At 38.9% G+C, this 12,756-nt stretch overlaps 1 protein-coding gene across 6 annotated transcripts in view; it reads left to right on the forward strand.

The window, feature by feature from the left end:
• The window catches only part of LOC127438184 (R3H domain-containing protein 1), a 57,695-nt gene that overhangs the window by 1,700 nt on the left and 43,239 nt on the right, over positions 1 to 12,756 (forward strand). For 3 of the 6 annotated variants that reach the window (XM_051693547.1, XM_051693550.1, XM_051693549.1), the window contains exon 1: positions 10,927 to 11,119. The exons of 1 other annotated variant lie outside the window; for it this stretch is intronic. The gene's annotated coding sequence lies outside the window, so the exon portion shown is untranslated. Of the gene's footprint in view, positions 1 to 10,926; positions 11,120 to 12,756 lie in introns of those variants that run through there. 2 more of the 6 variants (XM_051693552.1, XM_051693551.1) reach the window with 1 other exon arrangement.

Below are 12,756 nucleotides of genomic sequence, written 5' to 3' on the forward strand. Positions count from 1 at the left end.
ACCGATAGTTCCAAAAAGCAACTATCTGCACCGATTAATCGGTACAGTACATACACATTGCAAGCTATAAATGTTGAAGACCATACTCCTGAACTATGGGCCTATGACTGATCGCAGACTATAACTATCGGCACTGATTAATCTGTAAAACTGATATATCGGTCTACCTCTAGTATAGATTTATAATATCGGCCATTCTCATTATCAACCGTATCATATAAATAATAATCGGTTATCGGCCAAACTTCTAATATCAGTGTATTCACAATTTCTTTCTACTTTTGAAATTCTGCCTTGAAAGCGAGGGCATGCAAAGAAAAATGTGACTATTTAGAAACGTGTCAGCACATTTGTTGTGTCTCCAACATCATTTGTCATTCGTTTACTTCCATAATATATATGCCTTCGCTTTAATTTAGAACACTTGATAATCTAATTAAAATAACAAAATATGCATTGAATTGAGGATGAAAATATGGATCCTCTAGCGCTCCGTGAAGGAATAAAGAGGGGAAAAAAATCGCCATCGATTTTTGTCGATAACGATAGTTCCAAAAAGCAACTATCTGCACCGATTAATCGGTACAGTACATACACATTGACAGTTATAAATGTTGAAGACCATAATCCTGAAATATAGGCCTCTGAATGATTGCAAGCTATAACTATCGGCACAGATTAATCGGTAAAACCGATATATCGGTCTACCTCTAGTATAGATTTATAATATCGGACATCATATCTGTTATCAACCATATCATATAAATAATTATCGGTAATCGGCCAAAGTTCTAATATCAGTGTATTCACAATTATTTTTTCTCCTTTTAAATTCTGCCTTGTTTTACTCCTGATATTATCCTTATAATTAATCGCTTACATTTAGAACACTTGATTATCTAATTAAATTAACAAAATAAGCATTGAATTGAGGATGAAAATATGGATCATCTTGCACCCTGTGAAGTAATAAAGTGAGAAAAATATCGGTATTCCAAAAAGCAACTTTCGGCACTGATTAATCGGTAAACCCAATATATCAGTCTAACTCTAGTATAGATTTATAATATTGGCCATTCTCGTTATCAACCATATCATTTAAATAATTATTGGTTATCGTCCCAACTTCTAATAGCGGCATATTCACAATTGTTTTCTTCTTTTAAATTTTGCCTTGCTACACTAATGGGGCTTTTCCACTGCACGGTACAGCTCAACTCGACTCGACTCTGCTCACTTTTTGGGGGTTTTCCACTGTGGATGGTACCTGATACTTTTTTAGTACCACCTCGGTCAAGGTTCCAAGCGAGCCAAGCCGATACTAAATGTGACGTCAAAACCCTGCAGATCACTGATTGATCAGAGAGAATCGTCACTACCAGCTTCACTGGATTTGCGACATGGGACATCAACCCGCTAGTTTTAAAGTTAGCAACAGCGATAGCGGTATCATTTGTTCACATGACTTTTGAATTGTAAAAAGAAATGGCTGTGCGCAAAACCATGCCGTGGTCAATAAACGAGGTGCAGACGTTCCTCTCGTTAGCGACGAACGAAATGACGCGAAACGGAAAAGTCTTTCAGGAAGTGTCTCAGCTGTTGGTCGCACACGGCTACCACCGGATCTGACAACAGTGTAGGGAAAAGTTAAAAAAACTTAAAAGTGACTACAGAACCATCAAGGACCACAACAGCCGGAGTGGTTCAAACAGAAGAAAGTGGAAGTGGTTCGACCAAATGGATGCTATCTATGGCAATAGACCAGTGAGCAATGGGAGAGAGAGTGCCCTTGACTCGGCGTAGTTGGACTCCACAATGGAGGATGGCAAGTTTTGTTACATTAACTCAATATTCTGCTTGAAAGCTTCACTTTATTTAGTTGACCAGCTACTGGAAAGCTTGCTTCTAAAACAACCAGGCAAAATCATCATGCAACAACTGCTTTATGCAGCACAATGAGCTAGTAGCTAACAGCTAGTGGTCGTGTTATTGTTTATGGTCAGTAATGTTTGTGTCGCGTTTAAGATGGTGTCATGGCAGTAGAGGCGGCGCAACTATGACGATCAGCCTATAATCCCACCCATGTTGAGGCGGCACTAAACTGCAGTGGAAAAGCAAGCTCAGAAAAGTAAAGCGAGCAGAGTCGAACCGTACCGTGCAGTGGAAAAGTGCCATAATATTATTGGCTCCTTATAGTTAATCACTTGTACTTGTATGTTTACTCATTTGCCAGTCACTTTAAATAAAGGCATTTGCCAGGGTGGCCTGGGTAGCTCAGTGGTGAAAGACGCTGGCTACCATCCCTGGAGTTCTCTAGTTCGAATCCCAGGGCGTGCTGAGTGACTCCAGGCAGGTCTCCTAAGCAACCAAATTGGCCCGGTTGCTAGGGAGGGTAGAGTCACATGGGGTAACCTCCTCGTGGTCGCTATAATGTGGTCCGTGTTCGGTGGGGCGCGTGGTGAGTTGAGCGTAGAAGGCGTGAAGCCTCCACACATGCTGTGTCTCCGTGGCAATGTGCTCGACAAGCCACGATGCGCGGGTTGGTGGTCTCAGACACGGAAGCAGATGGGATTTGCCCTCCGCCACCCGGATTGAGGCGAATCACTACGCGACCACGAGGTCTTAAAAGCGCATAGGGAATTGGGCATTCCAAATTGGGTGAAAAAGGGGGAAATAAATAAATAAAATAAAGGCATTTGCCAAGTCAATAAATGGAAATATAATGTGACGTGAATTGAAAGTGTTGACTGCCATACATTTGAAAAACAGACTAATTCATGTATTTTATAGATATTCATAGATATTCATAAATTACAGTGGCCAGCGCTGATATTTGTTTTCTTTATTTCTTCAAAAAAAGAGATTTGAAAGTAAAATATGCAAACGAATATAGTAATTAAGGTCCAATGTATTGATGTTTAAATATAAATGGTGCAGAATTCACAGTGAAGTTGGTTTTAAATATCTTAAGATGCACTGAATGTGCAAAACAACAGCAATAGATGTGCAAATGCAGAAAAATCCTTTTCTTACTGAGTATTTTTGTCTTGTTTTCCAGTACAAATATCTAAACATTCTTAAAACAAGATACATTTACAAAAGAAGCAAAATGACATAAGATATTTTGTCTTGGTTTTCAGAGAAATCGATCAATTTTGTCAGTTTTTTTATTGTTATAAGTATACAGATATTTGCCATTGGGGTAAAAAAACAACAACTTCAAAATAAGTTTAAGTCTTGTTTTAAGCACCCCACTAAAGTTTGTTTGATTTCTCTGAAAAGAAAAGTTAATATCATATGTCATTCTGCTTCTAAAGTCATTTTTCTTTTCTTGTTTTAATAGTTAGATAGTTTTACCAGAAAATAAGACAAAAAAAATATACTTTTTCAATGTAGATACAATTGTGCAAAGAAATTCTTAAACCTTTTGCAGTCCGATCGAATAATGAGTTGAAATAGGAGCAATTGTCAAGTTAAATGCATTGCATTGTGAAATACAGTGTTCTACACATGTTCTTCGGGCCAAAAGTAGTAGGTCATCATACTATTCGTACTATCCACAGTATGCATACTAGCTATATACAGCAGATTCAGATCTTTAACCACCAGCACTCCCAAACAATATATATTTCTTAACCTGTATCTGGTGCACAAATTTCATTTTTCTTATAAACCGCTGACATGATGCATCTTCTTGCGACAGAGTTCTTTATGACCTTGCGATTGTTCAGCTGTTGTTCTTTTATTTATTTATTTATTAAATGCTCACGCAGTGTATTGTTAGGCGTCCTGGTTTCCTGCGGCGCCGGCCTGTTTCTGTCACGCCGATTATTAATGTTGGTGCACGGGAGGCGCTGCGGTAAGGAATGATCCACGAGCTCCCGTTCGTACAAGCTCATCTGCATCACCACAGGAGGATTCTCACCTGCTCACCTCCCAACCCCCTTTCCCCGAACATTCACCTGAGCCTCACTTCACTCCGCACTGCATTTGTTCATTTCACTTTCATTCACACAGTCTGAGTCTAGACGATTTGATGGCTTTTATTTAATGATGTTTATGCTTTAAAGATCCTTCTTGCTGTACAGTATGTCTATGCTAAGAATGAAACACTATAGTACTGCTGACTGCATACTGTATACTGCTAGCCTTTAATCCAAGTTTGTGTGAAAATGTCTGCAAATTGAATAAATAATGATTCAGTAAGATGTTAAAAGTTGCAGCTAATATCAATACCGGTTCATACTGGAAATGGAAGGTCAAGTCGAGAGCATTGCATTTTGGGATGCACTATGCTCCAGTTGTATACTGCACACTTTGGTAAATGGGTCATCTGGGTGATACTCTATGTATAGAAAATGAGCATACTACGCACAGTATACATGCTATATACTGCAGGAACATTCAGATTAGTATGGTAGAATGTTATTACAGTTAATTTAAGATGTTTGTGCTCTACATTCAATCACCATAAAAATAATGCAGGGTTATTTGGTTTTAAGGAATATTCTGAGTTTCATACAAGTTCAGCTCAATCGACAACATTTGTGGCATAATGTTAATTCCCACACAAATAAATTTTTGCTTGTCCCTCCTTTTAAAAAAAAAAAATAAATAAATCAAGGTTCCAGCGGGGCACTTGCAATGGAAGTGAATAATAGCCAATCTGTAAACATTAAAATACTCACTGTTTCAAAAGTATAGCCACAAGACGTAAACAATATGTGTGTTAACATGATTTCACTGTGATAAAATCGCTTACCTTTTCTGTGTAAAGTTATATCCCATTTTACAACGCCGTAGACATTAAATGGCCGTAAAAACGATTGAAACAATTTTACAGCTCAAGCAATACGCTAGTTTTAATAGGGGAATTAATGTTAGTGTTTTTATAAAATTATGAGCTTCACATTTGTGCCTTTAAACTAATGATAGACCAATAAATCAGCCAATATGTGGCTATTTTGTGATTATCGGCCGATAGTGGTGTTCACTTGACCGATTAACAGAAGTGTTAACTTTCCATTGTGTCAGTTCCAAAATCTAACAATAGATTGTCAATGAATGGTCAACACTTTCTGTTTTTCAAGTTTTTTTTCTTTTCAAGTTTATGCAAATTAGAGTACATTTTGTGTAAAATACGTTTTTCACTTTAGAAAGTTTTTGTACATCTGATTTGCTGTTTTTAAATTTGTATTATGGGTATCTGCATTTATATCGGCCATCTGGCTCTCTAGATATCGGAATCGACCATTGAAAAACCCATATCGGTTGACCACTAGAGGTAGACCGATATATCGGTTTACCGATTAATCTGTGCCGATAGTTACTTTTTCCAAAAAGTAACTATTGGTTATTTGGAAAAATCTATGCCTATAGTTTTTTTATTCCTTTCGTGTTCCTCTGAAAATTAAGTTTTTTAAATTAAAGTGAGGGCATGCAATGAAAAATGTGACTAAATAGAAACATCTTCGTCAGCATATACATTGTTTCCAATTTCATATTTTGAATAATGATAATAAATAGGCTATAAAAAGCTTAATTTTGAGCATTGTATCTTCAAAAAAAAAAAAAAGAGTACTTGGTGTGTTTCAGGCTTGTTTTGTTTTAAGTGTTCCATATTATGCACCCAATCTTTTTTTTCTGATTATTATTGGGATTTTGGTTGAAAAATAAACTGGTATTTTATTAATTTTGGACTCTGACCTTTGTCTGTGCCGACTAAGAAAATGTTGTATCATTCTGTGAATCGATTTTAAAACCTATCAGATGATTAATTGGTCATCTGCCTTTTCCAACACCTTAGTTATCGGTATAGGCAAAATCCACTATCGGTTGACCTATTTCGACCACTACTTTAAACCCTCCAAAAATTGGCCACATTCACTTCTATTGTAAATGCCTCACTGTATCCTTTACTTTTGCTTTATATAAAGAAAAGGAGGATCGAGTCGAAATTATATTTTTTGTGGAAATCATAATTATGCCACCAATGCGAAATTAGAACCAGTATTGTAATATGCAGTTGTATTGGTATCAAAAAGATGTGCAATGGCCTTGTTATGCATTTTTCAAGATTTGTTAACATCTTGAATGTTACCTGTTCACCATTTGCGCCCTGTTCACCCAATAAGTACCTTAAATCTAGAACTGAACTGCACTGTTATACATTTATCATGATTTATTATTACCTAGAGAGAGCCATAAGAAAACATCTTGAATCCAGAATTCCACAAAACCTTCGTTGGCACATTTTTCTTGGATGTAACCGGGTCCCGAAGGTGTCACCTAGATGAGAGAAATGACTGTCGTGACCGCTCACCTTTAAATGTCAGCACATTTTCTCATTGTTTTTACATGGCTGAAAAAGCCGCCAGACAGCAGTACTTCTCTCTTCTCACCGTATTAACGAGAATAATGTCCGGCACGGTAATTCATGGCGCTGTGGTATTTTGGGGTGCTGCAGAGTTATTGACCTGTTCTCTCTTTTGGTAATCAACGTGGAGCTGGACGTTTCACACTAATGAGATGATATCCGATACAAATTACTACTGCGCTTCCTCGCGCTCTCTGTACTGGTTCATTAATCCATATCTTTTTCATTCATTCTTGTTTTTTTTTGTCCTGTGGAGGTAATATTTCTTGGTCAATCTAACACCCCTTAAATGCTTACTAAAAGCCATCTGCAATTTCCTTATTCCTTATCGCCAACTTGAATGTTGACCCTATGCACCCTGATCACCCAGTAAGTACCATAGAGTAAACTAGCGTTGGGAACGGGCAGGGACCTGGTGATGCGATGTATCAATATTTGGGTTGTGAAACGATAATATTGCAATCTTTTACCCACTTTTTTGTCATTCAGTTTCATTGGACTTCGGCGCTTTGTGCAACAAGTGGTAAACATCCTGCTTTACGTTATCATAGAGCCACAGAAGTAGTGTAAAGAAGTGGTTGTCAACCGGTTTTGCTTCAGGTCCCAGATATTACGTTGGACATCAAGTGGCTACCCAACACAGTAAAAAACTGTATTTTTCCTGATATCAAACATCATTCAAACAGAACATACATTACACAGGAGGAAATCTTTGACCATTATTTGTCCATAAGCCTTCCAGGTCCAAACTTCATGTCCTTTTATTTAGAGTGCAATGCCATATAAACACTGGTAAGACCATGGATAGCTCCTCATTACTGTGGTTAGGTCAGTGTAGTTAGTCTTTATAATAGGAATAGTAAAATAGGAATAGTAGCCTAAACACATTTAGAAACTTTAACTACAACTGCTACAGCTGTAATAAAAATGAGGTCCAGTAGATTCCACCTAATAGATTATTAACAAAAAACATTATCAAAGTACCACAGTTACTGTTACTATTGTAAAATCGTGATTTTAATGTTATTTTTAAGGGTGATGATGTGTAATTTAAAAAAAACCTTTATTTTGGTGCATGCACAGTGTTTTTGTTGTTTTGATTTTTTGTATTATTAAATTTTCAACAATTTATTACAAAAGAAAAGGGTTGTTTGAGTACCTCCGTAGTGCTTTAAATTAGAAAAATCAATAGCATGGTCTGCAACGCGATATCGATGGCCCGCCCGTCAACTGGGCTTCCAGCTCCAGACATACAGTAGGTTAGAGTAGAGCAGATCATCGCTCCGAGTGGTACTATGATGGCTCAAACCGCACACTCGTGTGAAAAGCAGGTGTCAATCGCATCGCGAAGCATAGGATTTAGCACGAATAAAGCACCGATTGTAAGTAAATTTGCCTCAGCTGCCAGAAATTTCGCTTGGGTGAAAAAAGCAGCAGCTGTCAGCGACTTAGGCCAAACAGACCTGCGACCCACCAGTTGAGAAACGCTGTCGTAAAACGTATCAGCATCTGGTTTGCAATATTATAGTAAGCGATTCTTTGTATTTGGCTTATTGCAATTCAAAACTGTGATGTATTGTGAGTATTTACTCACATGTTTATCATTAATCTTCAATGGACTTTTTATGCGCAACAAGTGCTTAACATCCTGTTTTAGACTACGTCCACATTATTCCTTAAATTTAGAAAAGGTTTCTTTACGTTTTGGCCTACCGTCCACACTGAGATGGCGCTTCTGACCAGCGAAAACTGAGCTTTTTGAAAACAGACTCCTAAGTGGATACATTTGAAAACACTGTTTTCGCATTGTAGTTAGAAATGGGAAAACGGACATATTCGAAAAAACAATTACATATTTGTTATTTGACACATTCATGTGATCCATTCAACCCAAAACAATGAAGATGGTGGCCTAATTGACAGACTGTGTTGTAAATTCTCCTTCATGCTCGTTTTATGGGTAGATGTTTTCATAGTCTCAAAAATATACACTCACTAGGCACTTTATTAGGAACACTATGGTCGGAGATGCTATTCTGGTCACTACAATTGTACAGAGCGGTTATCTGAGTTACCGTAGCCTTTCTGTCAGCTCAAACTTATCTGGCCATTCTCCATTGACCTCTCTCATCAACAAGGTGTTTCTGTCCACAGAACTGCCGCTCACTGGATGTTTTTTGTTATTGGCACTGTTCTGAGTAAATTCTAGAGACTGTTGTGCGTGAAAATCCCAGGAGATCAGCAGTTACAGAAATACTCAAACCAGCCTATCTGGCACCAACAATCATGCCACAGTCGAAATCACTAAGATCACATTTTTTCCCCATTCTGATGGTTGATGTGAACATTAACTGAAGCTCCTGACCTGTATCTGAATTATTTTATGCATTGCACTGCTGCCACACGATCGGCTGATTAGATAATCGCATGAATAAGTAGTCGTACAGGTGTTCCTAATAAAGTGCTCAGTGAGTGTATAGCATTTAGGTCTATAAAAACAACCTGGACCTGGTTCATTAATCCGTGTCCTTTTCATTTAGTCTTGTTTTTTTTTTTTTTAAATGGTGGTAACATTTCTTGGTCAAGGTTTTAAAGCAATGCACAACACCACCCCACCCAAAGTGCTTATTAGACACCGTCTGCAAATTCCAACCCTTATCCTGAGGCTATTCCCGCCTGCTTACGGACACTGTCAGGGGGAATGGCAGAATAAACGCGGCTGTCACATTTCCTCCGCAGGCAAACAGCATCTTGGGCTACAATTAGCCAGCATTGGCAGCTCTCCCCCCCTCTGGTCTTTTGTTATGCAAATGAGATTCATGTAATGCCCTGTTTAGCTGAAATTTTGCAGATTTTCTCACTGAGAGGAGCGGTGGAAATTCTGGTTGGTGAATGGGGAGTTTTCATTTTACTTGACATGCTTTGTGTAGCTGTCAGTGTGACCTTTTTCTAAAACAAAACCGGTGGTAGTTGTTGCCACAATCATTTCAAAATGAAGGTTGTTAATTTGTCGTTTTTTGTGTGCACATTTTTGTGTAGGCTGAAAGCGTGTTTGAACTTACCTTCACATCCTTTTTGGACATTAAACCTATTGAGTAGCCTACTTAGACAGAATTTTTTTGGGTATGGTATCTAGCGAGCTGCCTACCTAGAAAGCCATTTTGGGCATCACACTTAGTGAGCTGTATAGCTAGACTGCTTTAATTGGGTGGCGTTCCTTGCGAGTTCCCAACCTAGACAGCATGTTGACATCAAATCTATTAGGCAGCTTACCTAGACATCTTTTTTTGAGCATCATGCCTAGTAAGTTGCCAACCTAGACTGCGTTTTTGGGTGTCATTCCTAGTTAGCTACCTATCTAAACAGCATATGTTTCTAGCAACCTACCTAGACAGATTTTTTTTTGTTTTTGTTTTTTGCCATCAAACCTAGCAAGCTGCCTACCTAGAAAGCAGTTTTGGGCATCACACCTAGCTGCTTTTTGGGTGGCGTTCTTAGTGCGTTCCCTACCTAGACAGCATGTTGACATTAAATTTAATAGGCAGCTTACCCAGACAGCTTTTTTTGGGCATCATGCCTAGTAAGTTGCCAGCCTAGACTGCGTTTTTGGGTGTCGTACCTAGTTAGCTGCCTATTTTTCTAGGAACCTACCTAGACAGAATATTTTATTAAATTTTATTTTTTTTTATATATCTCAACAGCAGTTTTGGGCATCTTACCTAGCAAGCAGCCTATCTAGACTGCATATTTGGGCTTCATATATAGCAAGGAACCTACCTAGACAGCATTTTTTGGGCATCATATTCAGCAAGGAACCTACATAGACAGCAATTGTGGGCATAAAACCTAGTGAGCTGCCTGTCTTAGCAGTTTTGGGCATCTTACCTAGAAAGCTACCTATCTAGACAGCATTTTTCATCATCAGACCTAGTGGGTTGCTTTCATAGACAGCATTTGTTGCCATCAAACCTAATGAGCTGCCTACCTAGACAGCATTTTTGGGCATCAGACTTAGAAGGCAGTTAAACCTCGACAAAATTGAAAATTACGAAAGGTAACAATTTTCATTAAGACATGCATTGCTTCGCGCTATGCAGTGTGCTCGTTTTGTTGGTTTGGATCGTGGAAAATAAAATTTTTTCAAATGAATCCCATCAATCTGGGCTAAAAGCACAAGGGAACACACTTTAAGCAGAGTGTGTGTTTGACTGCGGCACTGGGTTCGACTAGTAGCTTATGTGCACTCTGGGCAACTGAATGAGGTGGATTTGCAGTGCTGGCATGATCCAACCCTGACAGACTGTCCCACAGTGGCACTTCGCCACGGTTGTCCTGTGTGTGTGTGTGTGTGTGTGTGTGTGTGTGTGTGTGTGTGTGTCTTTGCCGTCTGCCTCTCTCTCTGGTCCACAGGGGCCATCTCATTGGCTCTTGAGGGTGGAGCCTGGTTTAGTGCTGACATACTGCACCCGGCCCTCGGGGCGCTCTGATTGGCTGAGGTAGGAATGACATCACAAAGGCCAGCTGTTGATTTGGTGGAGAGTGTGTGTGCGTGAGAGAGAGAGAGAGGAGAGTCAGGAAGGATTGCAGCAGCGATGGCTTTGGGCAGGTACGCGAGCTGGCTGCGCTCAGACGGAGGAGAGCAGAGCTGCACTGAGCGCGCTCCATTTAATGGCACTCGGGCTGCTATGGAAACTAATGATGTGAGCCGAGATCCGGATCATGAACGCCGCCAGGCAGTTGTGTGTGAGTGACAATTCTTCAACATGGAAAAATGTGTTTATTTGATTGCTGACAGTGGTTTTGTTATAGTTACATTTTTTTGAATGCTTGTTTTAAATGGTGTGAATGTAAAATAAACACATAACGCACCAAAAAACTATCAAAAAGTATTTCACGAGAGTTTCTTTTAGAATAAAAAATAAAAAGGTCACTTTGGAGAAATTACACTAGTCAAATTATTTTCATTTTTTGTAACAGTTGAGTTTTGTCTTCAAATAAACATTCACAAATAGCTTCAATTAACAATTTAATTTAACTTTATATTAACTCAAGGATCATTAAAGAATCCAAAAATGTCTAATGAATTATTTTAATTGCCACTTTTTCCCTGGTTAACGTTAGAACCTTGCAAAAATGACTGTATTTTTGTGTGTCAGCAAATTGCACTCTGTGCCTGTTTGTGTGTGCACGCACACTTGTGGTTTTTAATGACATTCCCGTAATTGCTCCATTGTATAAATTGAAAAAGTGCCCGAGGCAGCTATCAAGGAAAGCTGGGTGTTTGGGTGTTTGCGCGTTTGCGCCGGTGTAAATTATGTCTGAAGTCATTCAGCTAATATCGTTAATGTGGCGAATCGTGTAAATGAACTGATGAGGAGAGGAAAGGAGAGAGATCTCTCAACTGTGACAGCGGCCACACACTGAGAAAATGGATTGTGATGAAAAAAGGAGGTAAAAACCATTAGCGACGCTTTTATCCAGAAATATGGGTCATTCGCATATTAGTCTAAATCAGGAGTGAAGTCTTGTAGCCTGAAGCCCAACGTAGTGACATGTTTCTTTTGTCAGGAGGGTAAGTGCTTGTTGCTATGGCAATTAATAATTGATAATTAGAAATTATGGATGTCCTTTTTTTTCTCGGGCTACACGTAGTGGTCCGATAAAGAGATATAATGATAGAGGAATACTCAGCTTTTATTTAAAAAGGTCAGAAAAGTTCAGTGGTCTTGATCGCATCACTCTTTTATTGTAAAATTAACTCATCTGCATGGATTCGTCTAGCATGGATTTATCTGTTTTTCTCTGTCTTTCATTTATTTTTGGTGGTTGGCTTAAATAAAATTGGACAAAGAAATGTGAAAGATTGTTTGTCATTTCTGTTGGAGTCTCTGCTGGTCCGCGTTCATCCCAGAAACAGTTATTTCTGGCACTATGGCTCTGTCTCAAAATCTGGTGAGTAGCCTACCTAGACAGCATTTTTGGTGATTGTAATCAGTGAACTACCTGCCTAGACAACCTTTTTGTGCACCTAGTAAGCTGTCTACCAAGGCAGCATTTTTCAGCAATGTTACCTCATGAGCCACCTACCTAGACAGCGTTTTTGACCATCATACTAATTGTACTGCTTACATAGACAATATTTGTGGACATCATACCTCGACGGCATTATGGGGCATCATACTTAGTAAGCTGCCTGTCTAGATGGCAGTTTTGGGCATTGAACCTAGTGAGCTGTCAACCTAAACAGCATTTTTGTCCATCGTACCAAGTGCACATGCATGCCTAGACAGTATTTTGGGGCATCATACTTGGTAAGCTGCCTATCTAGATGGCATTTTTGGGCAATGAACCTAGTGAGCTGTCGACCTCAACAGCATTTT

Source organism: Myxocyprinus asiaticus, chromosome 49, assembly GCF_019703515.2.
Source record: "Myxocyprinus asiaticus isolate MX2 ecotype Aquarium Trade chromosome 49, UBuf_Myxa_2, whole genome shotgun sequence".
Lineage (NCBI taxonomy): Eukaryota > Metazoa > Chordata > Actinopteri > Cypriniformes > Catostomidae > Myxocyprinus > Myxocyprinus asiaticus.